Here is a 25496-nt window from a genome sequence, read left to right as displayed (position 1 = left end):
GTTGGCAAGTACTTTTAGAATAATATTAAATAATACTTGTGTTATCAAGCATAATTGTCCTATTCTTGATCTAATGAGCATACTTCTACTGTTTTCCCACTAAGGATTAAGTTGACATTTGAGATTAGAGACATTTATTTTGTTATGTTAAGGAAACACTATCCATCCATTCCTAATATTGAGAGCTGTTTTTAGAAAAGATGTTAAGTTTTATCAAATTTCAATGTGGCTTGAAATTTCAATGGTTATGTAGAATAACCATATGAGTTTTATCTCTTTCAATCTATAAATATGTTGAATTATATTAATAAATTTCCTAATACTGAGATATCCTTCTATTCTTAGAGTGAGCCTCATACACTTGGTCATGACATATTAGTCTTTTCATATTTTTTCTGTTTCCTGTTTGCTAAAATTTTTATTTAGGGCATTGAATTTTTTATTTATAAATAAAATTGATCTGTTGTTTCAAGGAAACTTGACAAAATATTCCATCAGACACAAGAATAGTAACAACGTGATGGATAAATCACCAAATGAGAAATTCTAGAGAATAGATAAAACACTGAGGACTAAATTTTGGAGAATATCTATGTTTTAGGGCAGGAGGAAGAATGTGAGTAAATGGAACGAACTGCAAAGAGACAAAAGTCAGACCTTAATGTCCTAGAAGCCAGCAAAGAGAGTGTGCCATGAAGAATGGGAAGGTGTAGAGGAAACGAAAAGGCTTAAATCTTTTGGTGGATAAAGGGAAATGTGCCCGTGAGGCATACAGTGGGGTGGGAGTGTCGGGGGAGATGTTTGTGACTGATGGAGTGTGGTTCTCAAGGAGAGGGACTTGGGGAGAGAAATCCAGAAAATCCAGCAGTAAGGACAACCAAAGAAGCTCAAATCAAGCAATTGAATTCTAGTCAAGTAGAGGTAAAGATCTTATGCAGAGGAGGAGAGAGCCAATGCTTGCAATAATGACCTACTTGGTGGAACATCAATTATAAATAATAGTAATAAATAGGAAGACTAAGTATAAAAGATAAGAAATCACAAATGGTAATTCACTGCAATTGTCCCAGCAACAAGAAGAGAAAAATAATCAATTTCCTACAGAAGGCATTTATTTTATTTTTTTAGTTTATTTATTTATTTTGAGAAAGAGAGAGTGCATGTGAGCTGGGGAGGGGCAGAGAGAGATGGTGGCGGGGGGTGGAGAGAGAGAGAGAGAGAGAGAGAGAGAGAATCTCAAGCAGGCTGTGTGCTGTCAGCATAGAGCCTGACACGGGGCTCAATGTCATGAATCATGAGATCATGATCTGAGCTGAAATCAAGAGTTGGACACTTAACTGACTGAGCCACCCAGGCGCCCCTATAGAAGACATTTAATAGAGAAAGTAAAAGTTGGCAATTTGACCTCCAGGGTCCAACGTCTAGCCCTTATATTACTCATCTGAGTGAACTGCCTTTTCATTCCTTCTTTAGTGGAACTAATTCTCCAGCACACAGTGTCTATAGCCAGGGGACAAAGAACACATTCCTGAAACAAGCGAGATGGATCTTCTTTGAATCTAAAGGTTCCCTTCACTCAGGCAGTGGGCAGCATCTGGGCAAGGAAACAAGTACAGGTCCCGGGTGTGGTAGGAGTGGCCACATGGGAGCCCTTCTTTTGATGATGCTGGAAAGTCTATTTCATGTTCCCTCAAACAGGAGAAGGGAGCTGAACATGAAGTCACTGTTTTCTAGTGTCCTGTCTGTAATCCTAAGGAGGAACTGTTCTGATTTTTATTGGTTTAAATGCCTAAGTTTAGTAATGATATCACCAGAAGGTATTAAGCTTCATATGAGATGAGATCATTTATAGGGCTTATTAATATGACACTGGACATATTTTGCTACTGTAGTTCATTAGCTGGGTGACTGTGGACAAGTTTATTGAATGACCCTGAGCCTCAGTTTCTCATCTGTAAAATGGCACTTATAAAAATCGTTTCCCTGATTATCTCACTGGGCTGTTGTGTAAGGATCAAATCAGATAATGAATATATAGAGCACAGTGAAAACACTCTCCAAACATAAGGTGTATTGCATAAGTCGCCTGTGAAAAATAGCTTTGCTTACTGTAAAAACTCATCCCAATTCTGGGACAAACTGGTGGGAAAATTTCACTGCCTTCTTTTTCCAAGAAGAAATGAAATGAAAAAAGAAAAATGAATGAAAAAAGGATTTCCTTTCTTCTATACTTTTGGAAGATGACTTCAAAGACTCTGAATGGAATGGAATGATGATTGATATGGATTGAAACTCTCTTTTCCAGTCACTCTGCTAGAATATCTAATATTCTATAATATTTGGCTGGTCATCCATTTAGAATATAAACACACTTGGAGTGGGGACAGAATCATTGACTACATGGGAAGATTATGCCCAGAATAGGATTAAAAGGATAACCACTGACAGGAAAACAAAACAAAACAAAACAAAACAAAACAAAACAAAAACAAACAAAACCAAAAACAAAACCCTTTGACTGGCATGGGAGAGAGACATATTTTCAAAAAAAAAAACCAAACTATTAAAAAGCTTGCAGCTACAGAATGTTCGGTTTAAAGGCATGGACTCAAGAACCAGATTGAGTGGACTTGAATCCTAGCTCTGCCACTTACCAGCTGTGGGACATTTAGGCAAAGTTGTCTAGCTTCCTTACTTTCCTTCCTTGTACACTAAGGAACATAATGGTACTTAGAAATTTATAAAACATTTGGAACAATGCCTGGTACATAAAGATATGTGTAAGTTATCTGGCAGATGGTATTTAGTATGTCAGACTCTGGCATTAGACCTCTATGTTTGTTTACTAGTTAGAGAAGGCACATGTCATTGAGTCCACCCGGAATGCAAAGTTTAAAGAGCCTATGAGTTTACAGACCTAAATGTAAATATTTTTAGAGACATTCCCTGCATTTGGTGTGAAACCCAGACACAAACACATCACAGACACTTTTCTTTAGACAACATCAAACCGGGTTTGAGATCTGTGATCTCAGATCTGCTCTCAGACTGGGCAATGCATTTAACCTCTTCACGCCTCAGCTCCTCTCTCTGTAGTAATGCAATGAAAAAATGCTTGCTTCACAAGGGTGTCATGAAGTTGAAAATGAGATAACATTTGTAAAACTCTTAGTGCTTGCTGGGAGAGGCGCCACCTAAACGTGCAGATTGTAATTATTAACAACATCTCATAACCTAATGGAGACTGGCTTGCATGCTATTATCTTATTAAACAGCCAAATCCAATCTCAGAAATGACAATGCTGGGGGGTTGGTTAGTTAGGAACATAGCACCAGACAGCTTCTTGCATGAAAGCTGTTGAGAAGGCGCCACCAGACTCTACTGTGTTAAAACTTGCTAGTAGCATGACCCGGATTCCCCCTGGGGCAGGAATCTCTAAGAGAGCTTAAGCATTTCACAAATATGGCTCTCTCGGGGTTGCCCTCTGTGATTCCTGATCATTATCAAGTCCATAGGAATCTGGAGCGAGGAGATTTGGAGCGTGAGTTTCCTACCTGAAATTCATTACCCACATGGGCTCACAAAGCTTTTTAGAGTAGCTTAAAATTTTGTGGAACCAATAATGTTAATCTTCTCCTGACTGTTCCAGGTTTACATGAGATAGACATTAGGTGACAAATGCTCAATGAGTAAATTAATAGACTGAGAGAAGCAGAAAATCTTCCTATGAAATTCTACTAATCCAGGGGGGCAGAATATTCTAAAATGAAAGACACATACAATTGGTGATAAGCAAGGTGATTTTAGATGGGAAATAGATGCATATTATATGCACACACACACACATAGATGTGTACATATATATACACACAAAGTATACATATACCTACATATGTGTATATATGTGTGTGTATGTGTATAAAGCCAAATATTAGGACATGAAACCTGTGCATTCATAGATATTATTGCTTAGGACAAAGGTAAAGTGGGTATTTGAAAAAGATTATTGGTAGTTGGTAGTTAGGAAAAATATATTTGTCTTAAAAATTAGGCAATTAGTAGTAACAGAAAATAATGTAGTTTTTATAGCAAAAATTGCAACTACAGTTAAGGAAATACCATCTTAGAAGAAAGATAAGAGAGCCTCTGTTCCTTGGTTTCAAATTTCTGAGTATGGGATTTAGATCCCAGGGCAGAATTTAGAGAACAGTGATTTCTTACATCTGGATTGATCGCCCCTGTTTGTAAAGCCCCTTTTCATGCTGTTGCTTATTTTCAGGTCAGGCATAATTATTTTTGTTTAATAGATCAGGAAACGGACTAAGTGTCCTTGAAAAGTTGTGCAAGAGCAAGCTGGCAAGTGAATAAAAATCTGCATATGTTGTAATACTGTTTAGGGAAAAGAATCATATGCTAACTAGTTTTTACAAAGTGGAGAACTGTTTACTAAAACCAGCGGTCATTCATTTAACTCCTTGGAAACCAGCATTGCTAATGGTGGTTCTATTTATCCAGGGCCTTTCATCTACCATTTGCTGGACACAGTGCTGGGAACTGAGAGCTCAGAGGGGATCACCTGGCCTGTTATTTCAGGAGCTTAAATCTGGCCACAGGTTACACACTGCTAGCTGACTTTTACTTGAATAGTAGGGTGTTATGTTTTAAAAAAATGTATTGTTAGCATTTAAGAACCTGGGAATTTCACATAATAATCTGGTGTCTGGCTTAGCTTAAAACCATGTGAGGATCTCCCAAAACCACATCCTGGGTTCCTGGTTAGTTGGCCTTTGGTAAGGCCCATGTACCCTCCAGACTGACACAGTCCTTAGCTGGAATCACATCTCTTTCTCTCATTCACCTTGGAGAGCCCAGGTGTGGAAAGCGCTGCAGACAAGTCATCAAGTGTTACAAATCCGCCCTCTCCAGGGAATGATAGAATAAGCAAGGTGGACATTAGCCTAAAATGTAAAAAACACAAATCGGTAGAAATCAACCATGTTTTCATAGAACCTAAGGTGAAATATTAAAATACATAATACATGATGTTGCCTGCAAAATATTCTTAAATGCTAAGGCTGTTTACAAAATTCTTCCACATAATTTACTACTTCCACCACGACTTTGAGAAAGAGACTAGGCAGGAATTATTATCTACATTTTATTGGTTACAAAATTGAATGTCTAAAATTGAAAGAGGTGTCCTAGAAACAGAGCCTGAGACAGGGATTTGAGTGCAGGCAATTTCTTGAGCAGGAAAACCTTACCAAGGGAAGGAGTGAAGCAGGACGAAGAAGGTGAAGGGCATGGGCTCAGGGAGAGGCTACTCTGGCCTGGGCCATGGTTGGAGGGTACCCTGGAGCATTAACCACACCACAGAATTGCTCCCTCCTGGGCTCAGGGTGTCAGCCTTTGGTACACTTATCAATCAGCCATTAGCTGTGGCCTCCCCCTACCAACTTCCAGGGTGAGGTGGCTCCTCTTATATTAGTCCACGACAACTTTTCCCCATGTAGGGTCTTATGTAGGTCTTTAGCAGCCAACAGTCAGAGGAGTGGGGGTGGGGGAGGGGTAGGGATTCAGCAGTCTAATAAAGGGGATGTGGGAGGGGGCACCATAACAGCAGCTTTGAAAATACTGAACATGTGGCTATTCACAGTGAGATTCAACTACTAACACTCTTAGGCAGTGTAGATACACACACACACACACACGCACACACACGTCATACACAATGTGTCTCAGGAGGTGGCAATTTCAGAAAATATACCAGGTTCCTTCCAAAACCAGAAAGTTCTCAGTCTGCATGTTGAGAAACTGAAAAGTGGTTCTACCTTTATAAAATCCAGTTTCACAGCATATTCTGTGTAAACTATGGAAATTGAAAATTAAAGTCTAAGATTTTATAAATCAGTAGATAATATCAAGTATATCTGTAGAATATACATAATATCATGCACATTGATATACATATACATATTTACACATATATAGAATATATATGTATGGATATATAGTATATGTATGGATATAAATATAGATATATGGTGTGATTGTTAATGTTTGTTTGGAAAAAGTATCTTGCCACAGAAAATGGAAAGCATTGTGTTCAAAGCGTTTAGAAAATAAATTCTTCTTCGACAGAGCCTAGCCTGTTGGGATTTGTCATAAGAAGGAAGAAAGAATTTCCAAGAAATACCAAGTTGTCCTTCTGGCATTTTCCTACTTTGTTCTGAAACAATTTGAGCTCAGAAGCACATTTCATCAACTATAGAAGTTATAGGCTTTGCTAAATGTGAATAGAAGAGAAAAATGAGATGCGTCGTTTTATTTTTAACCTTAAAATGAATTTTAGATAGAAATGTAATAGAATTCTCCTTATTAAAGGATGCTAATTATGTGTACATCCTTCACAATTGATGGGACATTGTCAATATTAGCAATTGTGGCAGACCAGGGAGAGAATAAACAGGCAAAAGTCCACGGTAAAATACAGTTTATTTTATTTCTTCCCTGATTTTTTTTCTTTCCATAACACCTTCCAGATGCCATCCCAAAGCTATTATCATAACTGAATATTTTACATAATGGAAAGCCCAGGCACCTCAGATCTCCTTTTGCATGACAAATGCTTAATTAGAAAAATAATAGGATGGAAATGAAATTGGTATTTACTATGACTGGAACAGAGAAGTGTCCTGGAGAAGAAGAAAATTCAGTTTTAATTCACCAAAGGCAAAAAAGGAAAAAAAAAAAAAGCAAGCAAGCAAGAAAATCTTACATGATGAATAGTGGAAACAAATCAGAGGCCAATGTGTTGCTGGTGCCTATAACTGGGATAGAAACTCTCTCTCACACACATACATACACATACACACACATACACACACGCACACAAACACACACACACACAAAGAATGTGATATTAAAGTTAAGTTGAAGAAGTCCTTTTTAATCGCTTGTGAAAAGTCAGGCCCTCTAAATGCTGCATTTCCAGCAGATTAGATAAAGTGTACACCAAATTAGTGTATCTTCCAATTCTGCGCTGCATTAACAACCTAATTATAACTGTGAAATAATTCAGTGTGGAACCATATGCTAAAATATGGTAATTGCTCTGGCATGTTTTTGAAGAACTAGTTGTATTTTCCTGTGTCTCTTTGAGTTGCTGTTGCTTATTTGTTGCCTTTGGCCAGTGATCAGAGGCCACAGGCTCTTCCTTGCCCCAGCATATGAAAACTACATAAATTCGCCCCTTGCATTTATTTGCAGATTCTCATTTCTTTAACAGGAATACACTTTGTCACACAAAAGTAGGCATGGTTCCACACAGGTTGGACCCCTGAATCCTTTGTCCATCTCAGTCCTGCTCTTCTAAAGCAATCTAAAATGTGCATGGGGGTGGTGATGGGTATTGAAGAGGGCATCTTTTGGGATGAGCACTGGGTGTTGTATGGAAACCAATGTGACAATAAATTTCATATATTTAAAAAAATTTTAAAAATGTGCATGGGGTGTACAGTTTGTCAGAATTCTTTTTGGGGAACATGTACAAAAAGTAGGAAGACTTGAATTATTCGCTAAAATGCTGGGCCATAGAATATTATGTGCATTTCAGTCCATTGGAGTTGATGTCATTAAGGTTATTCCACAGTTGTTTGTTCTCATTTTGTGTTTTCTTGTCTTTTTTTTAAATTAAGACTTCATATTTTTTTAGAAGTTTTAGGTTTAGTTCAGAGATTTTCCATATACCTCTTGCCCCACACATGCGTAGTTTCCTGTTATCAACATCACTCATCTGAGTGGTACATTTTTAAACAAGGATGAACCTGCACTGATACACTATAAGCACTCAAATTCCAATTTACATTATAGGTCACTCTGTGTGTTAGACAAATACATAGTGACAGAGATCCATCATTATAATATCATACAGCATATTTTCGCTGCCCTAAAAATCCTCTGCGAGCTGCCTATTCATCCTCTTCACCTGTCTGGCAACGCCTGATCTTTTTACTGTCTCCATTGTTTTGTCTTTTCCAGAATGTTGTATAGTTGGAATCATATACTATGTAGACTTCTCAGGTTGAATTATTTTACCTAGTAATATACATTTAAAGTTCCTCCATATTTTTTCAGGGCTTGATAGCTCATTTCATTTTAGTGCTAAAGAATATTCCAGTCTGGGTGTGCCACAGTTTATTTATCCATTTAACTACTGAAAGACATCTTGGTTGCTTCCAAGTTCTGGGATTTATGAGTAAAGCTGCTATAAATAACCATGTGCATGTTATGTTTACTTTAAAAATTTTTTACTTCTAGTAGACCAAGGATAAATTAAGACCACCACATGAGATAGGCTATTCAGATTATTGGCTATGAATTTTGTTGCCTTCAAAATGCTACATAGCAAGTCCTCAACATGGGAATGTCTCAGTAATTTCTTTGTGTGTGTGCCCAATTTCACCTGTCACCATCCCACCAGACTTTGGCCCAATTTTTTATTGGGAAAAGTATGAAGATAGTGCCTATCTCTGCCTATCTATAAATAAATATGAAATTACACAGAATAAACCTCTTGAGTCCTACCTTTCTCTTCTAGCTAAGTTGTCTGAGGTATATACTGTTTGGCATTTGTCACTTAGTATTCTTAGTGTCAAATCCAAGACCGAGGAGATGATTCTATGTATCAATCAATGAGCATCTTCACTGTGACAACCATATGACTCATATTTCTTGCTTAGTCAGAATATCTGTCCAGCTTCATGTATTACCTTCGAACGAGGGCAGTGACAGGACTGCAATGGTTGGGCCATGGGTTTGTTAAATAGGTGAGAAGTCAGAAACTATTCCAATTCATTCATTGTGCCATTCAATATTCTTTTGCTAAGTGCCTACTGCTACACTAGGCTCTGGGAGTTGAAAACAAAATGAAATTTAGTGTAGGGTGTGGGAGGGCAAGGTAACGCCAGACAGATTTGCAGATATGACATCAAAAGGAGCCCTGGAGGCTGAGCTGTAGGTGCAATGTGGGAAGGAGGCACCTGGGGCATGAAGCTTCATGGGAAAAGCAGTGGGAGATCCCTTCCTTTCTGTTCCTATCACCGATGCCCAAATTCTGGCCAATATCCCTTCTTACCAGGACTGCTGATTGACTAATATTTCCCTGTCCCCAAATCTATGCCTGCAAAGCCATCCTTCTTGCTATTGCCAGAATGGTTTTTCCAAGATGCAAATCAAGCAGCTTGCCTTCACTTTGAGGACCATGGCCACACTCATCAGCAAGGTCTCCCCATAAGCTGGCTGTGCCTGCCTCTCTCCATGCTTTACCCCACACTTATGTTCTGGCAAAAGTAAACACTTGGGTGCCTATCACACTGGACCACTTGGGATTCTTCCCTCCATTCAGCCTGTGCTTAAGATTCTGGACTTAGCTGCCACACAGCTCTGGGTCTGACTGTGGGGTCTGCTGCTTCCAAACTCTACGACTGTGAGAAATTTTGACACATGAGCCTCAGTTTGTGAAGTGGGGATGGTAATAGAATCTGCTTCACAGCAGTTGTGGGAATTAAATAATGAATGTATAACACATGTTAAGTTCCTAATCTGTAATAGCTGTTCAACATATTTACCTATTCCTACTATTTTTTTAATTTAAGACTTAGGTTAGGCTTAATCTTTTCAAGAACTTTTCATTGTTCTGCCTCCAATTTCATAGGCTTCTCTTCAGTGTTCCTCATTACCCTGGGTATCGCTCCTATTGTAGCGGACTCTAAATATTGTCCTGCATCCAAATTATTGTTTCAGACTGTGAACCTCATGGGGGCAGAGACTGTGTCTTTCTGGTCATTCCTGGACCCAGTGTCTGGCATCATGCCTAGCAGTAAGCAGTGTTCTGTTTGTGTTTGTACATTGAGTGGACACAGCCCTGAGAAGGCAGCTGAGGCAGGAAGGGGCAGGCATATGCTTTGCATTGCAGAGGGGGCTTCTGTAGCCACAGCCAGGAATGCAGGCCAGTCAGGAGATGGAGTCACAGAGGGTCAGGCATCCTAGTATTTGCCCACAAGATAAAGATGGCAGAATCCATCAAGTGTCTGGACAACAATCTCAGAACCCAGTGGTAGGATGGGGAGCCCAAAGCTTCCTGAGGCCCATCTCTCTCTGCTCCTTTTGCGGCAGAGGCCCTATAGGTTCATCCTGACTAGAGGTGGCGTGGGGGTGGGCAGGAAGCAGGGCAATTTTGTCACAACAGACACTGAAAAAGGAAATCCTGGAAAATCAGCAACACCTTCTCTGCTCAGTTAACATTTTCTTTTTATAATTAGAAATATTGTGGAAAGAAAGGATGTCTTCCTTTTTGGAAAGTTCCATATTGGTGACCCACAGAGAAACAGTCATTTCAGTTACGTATCCTGCACTATGGCTTTGCTGTTCCAAATTTTGACTTGAAGAAAGAAAAAGATTCTGAAATGGTCATGAACCTTTGCAGGTGTTCTGGCTTAGCCTTAACCTCACAGAATAGGGCGGCGGGTTGAAAAGGAATGTAACCTCAGCAGAGATGAGCCTCCCTTCTGCTTATGGGTCACAAAATTTATGTCCATCTTTTATGGGCAGTCCTGGCTTGGGTGTCCTTTTCCATATGACCAACAGGAAACAAACAGAAAGTCAGACAGACAGAGAGGCAGGAAGTTCTGAGAGCTGCTTCATGGTTATTGTTACTAGGGAAACCAATTCTTTAGTATTCATGTGTTCAGCAGACGGCTGCTCTGAATCTCCGAGGCTGAGGCGATATCACAGAATGGCACAAGGGAGAAGAAGGGATGAAAACAGCCAAACAGATAAATGTGGAAACTGTTTAAGAATATGTTGGTAATTTAGCCATCATCTGTGCTTTCTAGTGGCTTTAAAAATGAGATCATTGCCAGCATCAAATGCTTCAAAGAGTGATCAGGAGCACGTCTTCCCTCTGCATTTATATAATCATATTCACATAGTATCCACATACTTGGAAGAAAAGGGGACAAAGATCCTTGAGATCTGGTTCCATTTTGAAAAAAATCATCATTGTGTGAAAAGGGTCCCTGAAATTTAGCTCTATCTGTTATCCCCATTCCAAAATGCTTTTCCTTAAGTATCCAAAGATGGAGGTGGTAAATGTATTGTTAATGACCTCCAATTTTCTCTAGCAGAATATGGGAGCATTTGCCATGGTTGCTGAGCATCACTCCCCAACTGTAAGAAAAGTCAGTCCCATGGAAGTCCCAGTGCCAAAAGGACACCCATAATCCTGCTGACTGACCTGTGGGTGGCAAACGTCTTAAGAATATGAAGGAGTGAAGTCAGGGAACATGGAACCCTGCATTGCTTATCAGACTGAGGTAGAAGATACTAGAGAGAGAATATACTCCTTACCTTCACTGAGCCCCGATCATCAAAATGATGCTCAGTGAGTCTTGCATTTGAGATTGTGGCCAACTAGCAACTCTTCTAATGAGAATCCAGGGAAGAGGATTGCTGAGAACTCCTTCTCTCGTAGAAAAATAATATAAACTCGAAACACTTCTTAAGTGAAAAACAATGCCATGCCCCTTCACCTTTTGTCTCCATGGTCTAGGGGAAACATTTGGGGAATTCTATGGACATCTCTTGTTTGGAGATACAAGTATCCACTGAATTAGATCATCATTAATATCCCACTATAAGGTCATGTCACTGGCATCCTTTCCCATACCCAATTAGCATTAATTGAGCATATCTGCATTCAAAGCCCTCTGTTGGATGTGGTCAGAGATGTGAAAATGACTATGACACAGCCTCATAATTCAAAGAACCCACAATCTAATTGATGGAAAACAGTGAAAAATGTAAATCTGAGCAGTTGACAACTTTCCTTAACATTCTTAAAAATTCATCATATGACCTGAATTTCCCTGGCCCCTGTCCAACTCTCCTCTGTTTCTGTGGCCCCAGCCCACTCCCCTCCTGACACTGGCTTCTGCAGCTTTCCAGCTCCTGTATACTCTGAAAGTTCAGATCTCAATTCTAAAGTCACTTCCTCCGGGAAGCTTTTCCTCATTCCCCAGCTCAGCCCCCTGTTGTTTCATCTCATTCTACTCTCTTTTTGCTCTACTGTGCTAACTGCAGTAGGACCACCTATTTATGTGGCTGTTTGATACTGGCTGTCCTTCCCATTAGACTCCACATTTCATGGAAGCCAAGGCTGAGGCAGCTTTTGCTCATCACTGAGTCCTCATGCCCATCATAGAGCCTAGTACAGAGTTGGCTCTTGGCAAATATCTTTCTTTCTTTCTTTCTTTCTTTCTTTCTTTCTTTCTTTCTTTCTTTCTCTTTCTTTCGAGAGAACATATGAGCAGGGGTGGAACAGAGGGAGAGAGAGAACCTCAAGCAGGCTTCATGCCATGACCTGAGCCAAAATCAAGAGTCAGATGTTCAACCGAGTCACCCAGGTGCCCTGACAAATATTTCTTAAAAAAATAGATGTTTATATAATGAAATCAGTTAGAAGGTAATAGAAACAAGACCTTGAAGCAGAGCGTTTTTAAACACTGTGGCTGGGGGTGGTTATTTCTTTTCCAAATGTATGCTATGTACCATGTGCCCTGCACACAGAATGCTTGTGAAATGAATGAATGAGTGAATGAATGAATGAAGTAGAAAAAAAATTCTCATTTTTCTCTTTGTTTGTTTATATGATTATACTTTACACAAACAGTTATGTTCAAAAGGCTTTCTTCTTTTTTGGTGCTATAATCTTGTGAAAAATTGTTTAAAAAGAAACAATAACTAGTCAAAAATCCAGGATCTAGTTGAGCAACACTTCTTTGCCATTTCCACCAAAAACAGATTCTGGATTATAAACATCTGTAGCAAAACACTGGACAACTTCAATTTTGTAAGAGAGAACTCCTGGCTGCTTGGCTGACCCAAGAAGCTTCTCTCATAGGTCCTTAGAGCTGTACCTATAGTTCGTTTTTTTTTTTTTTTTTTTTTTTGATTAATTGAGTCATTCATTGATTTATTCAACACACATTTATTGAGTATCCACTGTATACTAGTTACTGGGCTATGGTATCCACTAAACACCAGGGAAAAAGACATTCAAAACTTCTGGCAGTTAAGTTGGGAAACTAGATCTATAAATAGATGATCCCACCCTAGCAGCAGACTTGGGAAACAATGCCTTGAGTACTCAGTACTTCCCCAGTTGTAGCACTGGTCAGACTCATTATCCTACTTCTAATGGCTGTGAGCTCCACAAAGGCAAACCTGCTTTTAGCTTATCCATCTTTGCACCTCCAGCAACTAGCACTATCCCTGGCACCTAGTGGGCTTTCAGTAAACACTTATCTATTGACTAACTGTAGCTAACATTTCTTATATGAGCCAAACCCTGTGTTTGGCATGTTAACGTGCATCGCCTCATTTAATCCTCATACCACCATTCTGATGTAGTTGTTATTATTATCTCCATTTTACACACGAGGAAACTGAGGCATAGAGAAGCTGAGAAGCTTGACAAGGACAGGCAGCAAGCAAAGTGACAGAGCCAACTTTCTACCGAGGTCTGTCTGATGTATAATCACCATGTGTTCCTGCTTTTCTAGTGGGTTGAGCCATAGGATATTGCTGACATTTGCTCCTTTGGGCCACAGAAATAGCAAATGTATAAGTAGATAAGTAATATATAAATACTTATAACCTAATATAAGTAGATGAAATAAAGTAAATGAAAGGTTATAAATGGGGTGCTGGAGAAGCAGAGCAGAGACAGGTCAGGGATGGCTTCCTGGGGCAGCTTTGCAGAATGGCTAGGGATTAACCATCATTTTACGTGGAAGGAGGGGAGCAGCATGGGCACTTACATACTCCCTAACTCAACATGTTTGTTTTGGGCCCACCGTGGGCCAGACCCTGTGCTCATGCAGAGAGCAAGCAGAGCTTGGAGTCATGCAGCAAGGAGAATCATAATGAAATGGGGGTATTAAAATAGTCTAGTACAATGCTCTAGAATACACAGGAAAAGCCTAGATGTGAGAACAGGTCAGTGCTTCAGGTAGGAGCAAAAGATACTGGGCAGAGGAACAAGAGGAGAGGAAATGGGTCCCACCAGAAAGGGCCCTGATGCCTGGCATGGACTGGACACAGAATGCAGGAGAAACCAATGGAGAGTGTGCAGCAGAAGAGGGCTTCCAAAGATTCCCTCAACTACATCATGGAGGAGGATTTGGAAGGGAATGAATGGGCAGCAGGAAGAGCGCTTGAAGCTGTTTTGGGTGTAAATTGAGAGCTTGAGTCTCACAGGGACACTGGAAACACTGATGCTCAAGGCCAATGAAATTTACAGTAAACCCCGAGAATTATCAGTTTCTCTAGATACCCTGTGAAACACAGATGTTCTAATTTATTTTGCTTAAATCTCTAGAAAGCCTCAACTATCTTTCTACACAAAGAATCTATATACCAGGTATCTCTTTGTGCTAGGTTCCCTCCTTGAAACCCTTTAGATGTGTTTCAGTTTGGTTCCCTGGCTGTTAGAAGTTGTTTTTTTTTAACATTTATGTTCATGGAGGAAGAGGTTTTGATCAAAGATTATGGAACTCCAACTCTTCTAAATCCAGATCTGTTTCTCAGTTCCACATGTCTCCTTGAATAGAGTCAAGAACTTCTATTCTGGCTCTTAATGTTTGCAGTATGATTTTTTTTTAATGTTTACTTATTTATGTTGAGAGAGAGAGCAAGCAAGGGAGAGGGAGAGAGAGAATCCTAAGCAGGCTCCAAGCTGTCAGTGCAGAGCCTGATGCGGGACTCGATCCTATGAACTGTGAGATGGTGACCTCAGTTAAAATCGAGAGTTGGATGCTCAGCTGACTAGGCCACCCAGGGGCCTCTGCAGTATGATTCTTGAATTTGCTGCCTCAGATTTCCTCTGTTCTATCTCTTATGACAGACATGGGCCAATTTTGCTCCCCATTGGCATTCAAACAGATGTAAACATCCCAGATACCAAGGAAAATATGGAGCCTGTTCAGCATTATGACATAGCTCTGTAACCCACCCCCCCATATGTCCACTATAGTGAAAGCTATTAATAATTTATAGAGGATATGCAGATTTAGATTTTAAAAATCAACCACAGAAAGTATTTTTATATAGAACAGGCTGACTTCTACATATATCTTTAAAAAAGTATGTTATAATGTACTTGGCAAAGGTCAATCAAACTTGACCAAGTTTGTCATAAATAGATAAAATGAGACATTAAAACATTAAGACAATTCAGCAAAAGGCCATATTCTGGTTAAGTGCATGATCATACATTCAAATATGTTCTTTGAGATTCTCTGTTCAAAAGTAGAGCTTGACCGTTGGGCTTTCCCTGTTTAAAATTAAGGCAGTCTGTTAGCCTGGCTACTCTGTCTGGTCATGAACAAACTTTTTGGATAGAGGTGACTGGCTGTCAACCTCATCTGCCATTCTTGGAGGCTGAGCAGAAAGTTAGTTATAGGGTTGCTAATTGGTAACTTTTATCCCAGCATTAGCTTTCTATTGCTGCTATAATTCCCATGATTTTAGCCAACAAAATTCCCCCTAAAACAATGAAGCTTCTTTACTTCCTGAAGGTAAATCTAAAAAAGCACCCTTGTGGGAAATAGTCACCTCTAATGTCCCATTTACCGCAGATGGCTGCAGCGATTCGAATCCTCTAAAAGAGCAACAATGAAGATTGATGTTGCCATCTGTCTCTGGTAGATTTAAATGTTTATGTCCCCCATAGCTGTAGGGTTTTGGCAGCAATGTTGTTGATATCCAAGAAGGAAAGATGTAATTAAAGTTAAGAGACTAAGAGCTAGAAGTTGATTTGATTTGATATAATATTTTGTCATTGTAGCCTGCTGCTTCTCTTTCTCTATCTTTTTTCTTCTGCCCCGCTTGCTGACTTTTTCCCCCATTCATCTGATCTACACCAAATCAGTGACCTGTGAGGTTTACCTTAGCTGAGTCTCTATCAAAACTTTTCAAATTCCCAGCAACGCTGGTAACAGTGGGGAAAAGGAAGTGAACAATGTGGCATGGAGGCAGTTCCGTGAATGACAGAATCTTAGCATTCAAAACAATAACAAGGACACCATTAAAAAAACTTTGAATGAAAATTCCCCTCACAGCTCCCTCCAAAGCTTTGTGGATTTCAATCATTTCTTCTTTGGTTCCCAGTACAGTAATCTTTGGATTACTCAAAGATCTTTCACATTTTCTGCACAATTTATTTTAATATAAATTATTCACTGAATAAAAAATGTATACAAAATCTCTACGTTTTTTCCTCTGGAGTAACTCACTGTCCCTAAGGATGTGAACAATGGGATTTGTGTTTGAGAAAGTTGTTAAAAATAAGTCTTAAGCTTTAGGAATGGTTCACATGTGACTCAGTTATTTTTAAAAATAAATAAATAAAGCCTGGGGAGAGTAGGGGGCAGAAGGAGAATGGTTTCAGAAGGAAAAGAACAAGCAATCCATTTTAATGAATTGCAAGACAGTCTAAATATAGAAAAGACTCCAGTCATCTCTGAAGCTTGAACATAACTCCTTTGCACCCCCCCAACCCATATATATACTTTCATTTGTCAGCCTGTAAAGAAAAATCTCTGCACTCCTAGAATTTCTCTCTGCTTTGAAAATTGATTGTACACTATCTTAGCTAGGGCTACAAAACTTGCATTCTACACAGCCAAAACCTTAGAAAAAAGATTTTGTTGCCTTAAATGAAGTGGGTTCAAAAACTAGATTTTCTGTCCTGAAAGGTGTTATTTTAGTCCCCCATGAGGCATTTAAAGCTAGACAATTGCTTATTTAATCCTTTGGCACAACAGGGTTTTAAAAAATTAGTATGAAAAAGCTACTTACTCAGGCTAAGTCAAATCCAAGCATTAGCGAGTCTTAGAGGCTAGAGATGGAGAGAGTGCTGCTTGTTGGCTACTTGAGGAGGGTTCTTTTTCCTCTGGGACAGTGGCTGCTTGGCTTTTGGAAGCAGGAAGCTAAAAAGGGATGACAACAAAACTCTGTATAACACATGGTTTCCTGTGAGGCAAGTGGGGCTCCAGGCAGTTATCACCTCCAGATTCAAAAGCAATAGGGTAGGGCCAAGGTTTCCCAAGTGCTGATGGGGGACAGCATTCAGCTGCAGATAATTTTAAAAACAGAGACCTAACTCCCAGAATTCCAGGAAAATCACAGTCTTGGATTTTCTCCCAGTCTACCAAACTCATCCTGATCAGCAAGCAAATACACACTAAGACAGTGCCTGTATGTTGTTTAACCCCAGAGGTGTGGTGGTTTTAACACAAGTCTGGAAATGATTTGAAACATCTCTCCTAAAGAGATGGCATCTAATTCTCCTTTCTTTAAATATTGGGCTGGCCTTCTAATTAAGAGTAGGTAGCAGGAGTGATTCTATGTGGCTTTTAAGGTCATTCGTCAAAAGTGATACAGTGTCTGCCTGGCTGTCTCTCCAAGAGACTTGGAGCATGGATACCACCATGCCAGAGAAATTGCAGAGAGGGACCATAGAGACCCAGTAGGCTCAGTCCCGGCCACACAAGTATTCCCAGTCCATGGGCCAGATATGTGAGCAAAGCAGCCTTTGAGTTGGCCCCAAATCCAGTAATATCTGAGATCTTGAGTCAGAACCATCCAAACAGACCCAGAATGCTGGATCCACAAACGATGAAAGAGAAAACAGGTGAATGCTATTTTTCGGTGACTAATTCTGAAGGTGATTTGTTTCACAACAATAGATTAGTGGAAATGTCTTGGTACTTAGAAGCAAGGCATTGCCGTAGTGGAAGTTAAAACATGTGGCACTGGTTTGGGACCTGGGTGGGGGCTGGAGGGTGGAGATTAGAGGAGCTTTGGAGAGGCTGTGGGTGAAGGACTGAAGGAAAGTGAGGAAAGTATTGGCAGCTGGAGGAGAGAAGACTCTGGTCCTCAGGTGTAGGCAGTTTACACCAGTGGTAACATGGAAAATAGAAAATGTACCTAATGGATTCATGACCCAGTAAGGTTTCCAGACACAGTATTGAAGGTGCCTTCTGATCCTTCTATGAGAGGAGAGAGATGAAGTACAAAAAAAAAAAAAAAAAAAAGCAAAACACTAAAAAACAAAAACAGTGTTAAGTAAAAGAGCCAAGACTGTAGGAGTTCAAAAAATAAGACTATTTCTCAGTTCCATCCTCTCCAGATGGCAGATGAGGCTAAAATTAAAATATGTAATTACCACCTAACGATGAAGGTAGCACTGTGACTTTAGAACCCTTTGCTTAGACCTCACACAGATTGAAAGCAGTACTATTCTTTCAAATAGCCAAAAGTCCCTCTAAAAGGGCATGCCTTTTAGATGTCTCCATTAACAGAAATGTTTCTAAAAATCTTAAGGGCACAGTTCCACGGTAGCCTTAGAGGGAGTCTAAGGTAGAAAAAAGCTTATCTCAGTGAGATTTGTAGATGTGTTTTTTTGTCTAATGAAGTGAATCTCAACAAGGTTGAGGGGAAATTTTTTTTTTTTTTTTTAGAGAGAGAGAGAGAGACAGACAGAATGAGAGTGGGTTAGGGGCAGAGAGAGAGGGAGACACAGAATCTGAAGTAGGCTCCAGGCTCCAAGCTGTCAGCACAGAGCCCGATGCGGGGTTCGAACTCCCGAGCTGGGAGACCATGACCTGAGCCCAGGTGGGAGGCTTAACCAGCTGAGCCACCCAGGCGCCCCAAGGGGAAAAAACGTTTTAAAAAGACTTGTGCTAATGAAAACATTGCTAGCTCAGGCTAAAAGGGACAAGAGGTAGTATACAATGAAAAGAGGCTTTTGGGTTCCTAAAATTCTCTGGGAAAGAAGCAGGCTGAGAAAACTGCTCAGCTATAAAGATGGGGTACATTTTCTAGAACATCAAGAATAATTCAGAGGGAGGAACAACACTCAGCTGTAATCAAGGAACTTGGTTGGGGCACCTGGGTGGCTCAAGGTCTGACTCTTGATTTTTGGCTCAGATCATGATCTCGAGGTTCATGAGATGGAGTCTGTGTCAGGCTCTGAGTTGACAGCAAGCGGCCTTGCTTGGGATTCTTTCTCTCCCTCTCTCTCTCTGCCTCTCCTGAGTGCACACATCCATTCTTTCTCCCTCGCTGGATTTCAGAATTGCTATAGCCTGATTACCTGATTGACACAGATTTCTGAATGTCTATAGTGGTTAATCCATGCCTCTTACCAAAGTATGCTGGGTGGGGGAGCAATACCTTTTCACTTTAGTCCACAGATGTTCAGATCAAGAACAGGAGTCAGGAGGTTGTAACTGAAGATCTGCACCTACAGAGCAGCACCTGAACGTGATTTGGATGATGGGTGACCAGACCTTGAATCTGGGATGGATGCCTTCCGGATGAGAAATTTAGGGGTCTCAGGAGGGGTTGAGAGTATTTACATGTGGGATCAATATAAATAACTTTTGGCTAGAGGGCAGATTGTTATAATTTTAAAATGTGTCCACAATTTTTTGCCATTTTTTCCATTGGATGGTGGAATCTAATTCTCCTCCCTGCAAATATAGGCTGGCCTTACTGACTCGCTTCAACAAATAGAATACTAGGTCACAAAAAGCAATTGGGTTTCCACCTACTTGTCTTGGTGCATATTGTTTGGAGCCCTGAGCCACCATATAAAATGTCCAGCTAACCTGAGCCCCATGCTTAAGAGACCTTGTGGAGAAACCACATTAAGTTAGTGATGCTCTGTTCTAGCTGTTTCACCTCCTAGCTCTGGCATCAGATATGTGAGTGATGAGACTTTAAAGATGATTCCAGCTAAGCCACCATCTGACTGCAGACTCATGAGAAATCACAAGTCAGAACCACTCAGCCAAACTGCTCCTGAACTCCTGCCATAGAAATTGTGAGAGATGATAAATGGCTGTCATTTGAAGACACAGAATTTTAGGGCAATTTGCTATACAGCAATAGACAACTGGAACAAGGAGGGTACCAGTCACATTTCATTCTCTCTGAATGGGAACCCCTGGAGTTCTTCAGTAAGACTCTATCATAGGAGTCTGTGCAGACTCAGTAGTAAGTGTTGGCCAGCATCTCCGGGCTTTGTCCATATTACTTGGTCCTCACTTTTTCTCTCCTACTCTCTGGTTTTCTACTTCCGTTTGATACTTTGCCTTAACTTCACCTGATATGAAGCTTCAAGGTTAGTCCTTAAGAATCTGGTGCCCTGGCTTGGCTAATCTCTTTTGAGTATTCTAGTTTACCCTGGGAGTTCCCCTTAATGCCACCCTGATATCAACAAGACAGCACATGGAGGCCCCTTCTCAGCACATCCCACATTCTTTCTGCATTGCGGGGAAGGTGGGGCACCACACATCCAAGTTCCATTTTCACCATGTGCAAACAGCTGCCTGTCTACTCCTCAGTATGGAACAAGGCTCTCCTCCAGGTTTTCCAGCTGAACCCTGTACCCAACCGAGCCACTAATGATAGGACCTCAGTCACCAGCCAATGACTTCCATGCAAAGGCAGAAACATTTTAGTCAAGATGCACCTGTACTCTTGGGGTCTGTTTACTGGCTCACAGAATGAGATTAACAAAAATAGCATGATTCTGATAATAAACTTATAAATAAATTTGGTCATGAAGTGACATGGGATGAACAGTAATGGAGATCCTTAAATGACATTTATAGAGTACCATGTTTGGTTTTTAATGTTGGTAAAAACTGAAAGCATACAACCTCACCTGGATGTTAATGACCAACAGCAGAAAGAAAAATATTACTTTCTTCAGCCTACTGTGAATTCTGTGGTACGCATGGCAGACAATTGGTGCAGAGACTGAAGGGTAATATAGCCCCCTCCCCCAGGGTGTGGCTCTCCTCTGCAATCAGTAAGACAAGCAGATCAGAACACATGTTGTAACTCTGGTGTCCATGTGAGAGGTACATGGATTCAGTATGCTCTCACTACTTTACAAAACATGGGAAAGACATGGGAATTTCAGTTTTAGCTTTGTGAAGATATAGGAAATAACTTGCCAATAGGCTCCCCTCAAATTGAGTGTCTTTCAAATGATTTGCAATTTGAATAGAATCTTCAGGTGGAGAGGGCGGAGGAGAAGTCAGAGGCAAACAGACCAGATAGAGTGTTACGCACCTAAACTTTCCTCCAGAGCGGTTCACTGTCATGGCTGAACATTGGAATCACTTGAGGAGATTTTAATTTGTTTTTACAGTTTATTTATTTATTTGAGGGAGAGAGAAAGGGAGTGGGGGGAGAGCGATAAGAGAAGGGCAGGGAGAGGGAGAGAGAAAGAGAATCCCAAGCAGGCTCTGTATGCTGTGCTGAGCCCAACATGGGACTGGATCTCATGATTGTGAGATCATGACCTACGCGGAAATCAAGAGATGGATGCCTGACTAACTGAGCCATCCAGGTGCCTTTTTAATTTTTTTTTAATTTTTAAAAATATTTATTTAATTTTCAGACAGAGAGAGAGAGAGAGAGAGAGAGTGAGCACGTGAGCGTGGGAGGGGCAGAAAGAGGAGAGAGAGGATCTGAAGTGGGCTCCATGCTGACAGTGTGGAGCCTGATGTGGGGCTCAAACTCATGAACTGTAGGATCATGACCTGAGCTGAAGTTGGATGCTTAACTGACTGAGCCACCCAGGTACCCCAAGTTAAAACAATTTTTTTTTTTAATTTTAGAGAGAGGAGAGAAAGAGCACAAGTAGGGAGAAGGGCAGAGGAAGAAAGAGAATCCAAGCAATCTCCATGCTCAGTGAGCACAGAGCCCACCACCCTAGGATCACAACCTGAGCCAAAATCAAGAGTCAGATGCTCTACCAACTGAGCCACCCAGGTGCCCCTGAGGAGATTTAAAAAGTACACACACCTAGACTGTTACCTCGGAGACTATGATTCAGTAGGAATGTTTAGAAAGTTCCCCAGGTGTAGGAACCCCTGCCTCTGTGAGCTCCTGAAGACAACCTGAAATCTTTCCTCTTTGGCTTCTATTTCTTCCACAGAGCCAGGTTCGTGTAGAGTCACACATAGTATACACGCAGTATGTTCATGTGGTTTGCAGGATTCTAAAAACTTTCTTAGGAAGGTAAACAATATTCCATTCCACTCTTGTTTTATCTGTATTATCCTTTAAAAACTGATTTATTAAAAAAATTGTTAAGCACTGGGCCTTGGTCACCATTGTCAGTCTTGAAGGCAAAGAGATTGAAAAAAGACTTGTATTGTTACTATTTTCAATGTGATGTGGGGACTTGGAAGAAGGGGGAATTGTTTTGAGAGGAGTACTGGAATGTTTTTCAAGGGACTTTTTGAACAGGGTCTTAAAAGGATTAATAGGTATTTGGCTGCTAGAAAAACAGGAAAAGGCATTCTCATCAGAGGGAACAGTGTGTGCAGAAGAACAGGGCCATGAGAAGGTCTGGAACGTCCAGGGATCACTGGGAAGGTGAGCACGGTACAGATGGAGGATGTGTGCGTGGAGACGTGGGAAGTGAGCCTGCAGAGAAAGGGGAAAACATTTAAAAAAAAAAAAAAAGACCTGATTTGTAGAGTTTGCCCATTTCTGTAGTGTATATACTCCCATCTGATTTCAGGTTATCAGTGATTTAAGTACCGACTCAAAAAATTCCTACATATAAAACAGTCGGTTTTTGTGAACTGGTACCAGCTGTTTCCAGTACATGACTGACAGGAGGCCAGATCCTTTAATTCCAAGAGATAGGCTAAAACAAGTTTCTGCCCTTTTGTCACAATGGTTCTGCTTCACATTATGAGGCCCACTTCTATGGGTTTGGAGTAGAGTGGGTCAATGAAATAAATGCACAAAAGACTTGAAAACCCTGGAACTAGTTCTCAGGCTCTTATCACCATCAGCATTACCCTTAAACGCAGGCAAGAGGGGCTTCTGTTCTTTTTTTTTTTTCCCCCTGTTCTGGTTCCCATCTTTAAAGGGTCTGGCTCTGATGTTCTGCAGGCATAGTACTCCCACCCCCCACCCGAGAATGAGGACTTCACGGTACAATGCCCAACAGGAACTTACCTCCCCCACTCCTACTCCATGCACTCCAGACATCTGGGACTCTGGAATTCTCTCCGTATATGGAGGTCTTCTCCCAAACCTCCTTCCCTGAGGATTAGCACCTGATCCCCAAGGCCTGGCCAAGGAAGAACTGCTTGCCAAGGTAGGGCAGAATACGGATGTGGGGCTGGCTAGGGGGTGTCCATACACGTGCATGTGTAGCCCCTCCCTCTGGATACACACTCCTAGAGCGATAGGAGTGGGAAGTGTAAAGCACAGAGAAGGCTCAGGCCAGGTTGTCCTCATGCTGACACGGTTTGGTGAAGAACTTCAAGGAATTCTTAAGTGCAACCCTGACTTTCTAGGTTAGTATGAACACACATTTGTCAGGGTAAGAGAATAGAATATATTTGACAATTTGTTAGTTGGATTTATATTTTTAAAGATTTAGAGATAAGGTATGGGGGCCTCCATTTTGACTCTATCCTGGGCCCAGCAAATGCCAGGAATGGGTTCCCTGTTACCTCCCTGTTACCACGGCTATATATATATACATTTTTCCCCCCCACGGCTATATTTTAAGTCAAGGTAAGCAAGCTAGAGACCCCAGGCAAATTCTTGCCCACTGTATGTTTTTATAGACGCTGTGAGCTAAAAATGGGTTTTGCATTTACAAATAGTGTTTAAAAATCAAAAGAAAAATGTTTCATGATTTGTGAAAATCATATGCAATTCAAACTTCAGTGCCCATGAATTGTTTGGCACACAGCCAAACTCATTCATATGTGTGTATTGTGCACGGCTGCTTTCATGCTATGACAGCAGACCAAGAAGTTGTGACAGAGACTGTAGGGCCTGGAAAGCTGAATATATTTACTGTGTGGTTCTTGGAGTAAATGTCTGCCTACTCTACCCTTAGAGTAGCCACAGACAGGAGGAAAGAAGAGTGCAGTCGTCCTTACATGGCTCTGCTCAACAGAGTCACCTGTTGGGTTTCCCAAACAGACCAATGCCAGGGCCCCACTCTCAATATTTTTAGGATAAATTGGTCTGGGGTTCAGGTGTTTTTGAGACATCCCCATGATTCTAATGAGAGCCAGGCTGTGAGCCACTGGGCTCAGAGAATGGGTGCGTGAGGATCTGAGTTCCCCAAATGTAAGGCAGAATAAGGTTGCGAGAATTGTGCCTGGTTTCCCCAAGGACCAGAGAGGACTACAGCCTTTCTTTGAGGACACAAGTTCCCCAGTTATCTGATTAGGCTGAAGGTGGAGCGAGGGAGAAGGGTCATTGTTTCGCACTGTGCTATGACATATAAAGTTAAGTTTCATTTCTACTTCTCGAAATCCTTAGGCTGTAGCTCAAACACGCATCCCTGGGTTAGCCCAGGACTGTGTGCCTCTGTCAGCCAGGCCCACCTTGGATTGTGGTGGCACACACCTTTGCAGAGGCCCCTGCTGGGTCACTTCTCAGGATACACTCCAGTAGGGAACCTTTACCCCATCTTTGCAGCGTGCCCTCCATAATTATTGGTGGTCTCGCAGGGAAGGAGAAAAAAGACAACTCTATCAGAATCCCATTCTCCACCAGCACACTCAGAACCATTGGCAGAGGCTGGCTCTGGGGCTGCAAGGCTGCTCCGAGCTATTATTGTGCCTGGCTCTCTCTCAGCAGGACTCGACGCAGACAATATAGTACACCGAGAGCATGGGGGATGAACAGTAAATACGAGGCCTTGGATTTTTTTTTAATCTTGTCAGTTTTCCCCTGATTTGTGTCCTTTATCCTAGCCCCCTCTGCTGTATAAGCTTCTCAAAGCTAATGCCCATAACGCCACCACCCACTGGTAGCAGCAGGCTGCTGGGCCGCTGTGGGGTTCTCATTGCGGAGATTTACAATGCCCACCATTATTCAGCAACTGTACGTGTTAACCTAGTGGCAAAGGGTTGCTCCAACACCTTCCCCTCTGGTTTCTCTTTACTCTGGGGGCCAACGGCAACTCTAGGAGTGCCGCCCTCCTGACGCGAAACTGCTTGCCTCAGCCAGCACACATCACATCCTCCAACCTGGCAGGGCTAGAATAGCTCTGCAGAAAAAGAAGAGAACGTTGGGCAATTATGGAGCTGAGAGAAGACTGTCATCTCGACTGCCACATTTAAAAAGTTAAAAATATTTCTCAAAGCCATTCCTTTGGCCTCTTGTAGATACTAGCCCTCTTCCTCCTTCTTTCTTTTATTAAGAGCTCATAGGACTAAATCACACGGTGAAGCTCTAAAACGTGAGCCCACTGCTGAGGCTTGTGGCAATGACCTCAACAGTGGGCATGTGTGCTCCCGTCACTGTTGGAAGCAGGACGGTGGCATACATTTTACTGCCTTGAAACAACTTCCAGAAACAAGTT

At 41.2% G+C, this 25496-nt stretch overlaps 1 protein-coding gene across 1 annotated transcript in view; it reads right to left on the bottom strand.

Moving 5' to 3' along the window:
- Positions 1 to 16850: 16850 nt before the first annotated feature.
- CDK14 (cyclin dependent kinase 14) overlaps positions 16851 to 25496 on the bottom strand; it is a 621048-nt gene continuing 612402 nt past the window's right edge. The window contains exon 15 of the mRNA XM_053898331.1: positions 16851 to 17052. The gene's annotated coding sequence lies outside the window, so the exon portion shown is untranslated. The remainder of the gene's footprint in view (positions 17053 to 25496) is intronic.

Source organism: Panthera pardus, unplaced genomic scaffold (assembly GCF_024362965.1).
Source record: "Panthera pardus isolate Hobbes unplaced genomic scaffold, ASM2436296v1 HiC_scaffold_8, whole genome shotgun sequence".
Taxonomy (NCBI): Eukaryota; Metazoa; Chordata; class Mammalia; order Carnivora; family Felidae; genus Panthera; species Panthera pardus.
This window is presented reverse-complemented; position numbering and strand designations above follow the sequence as displayed.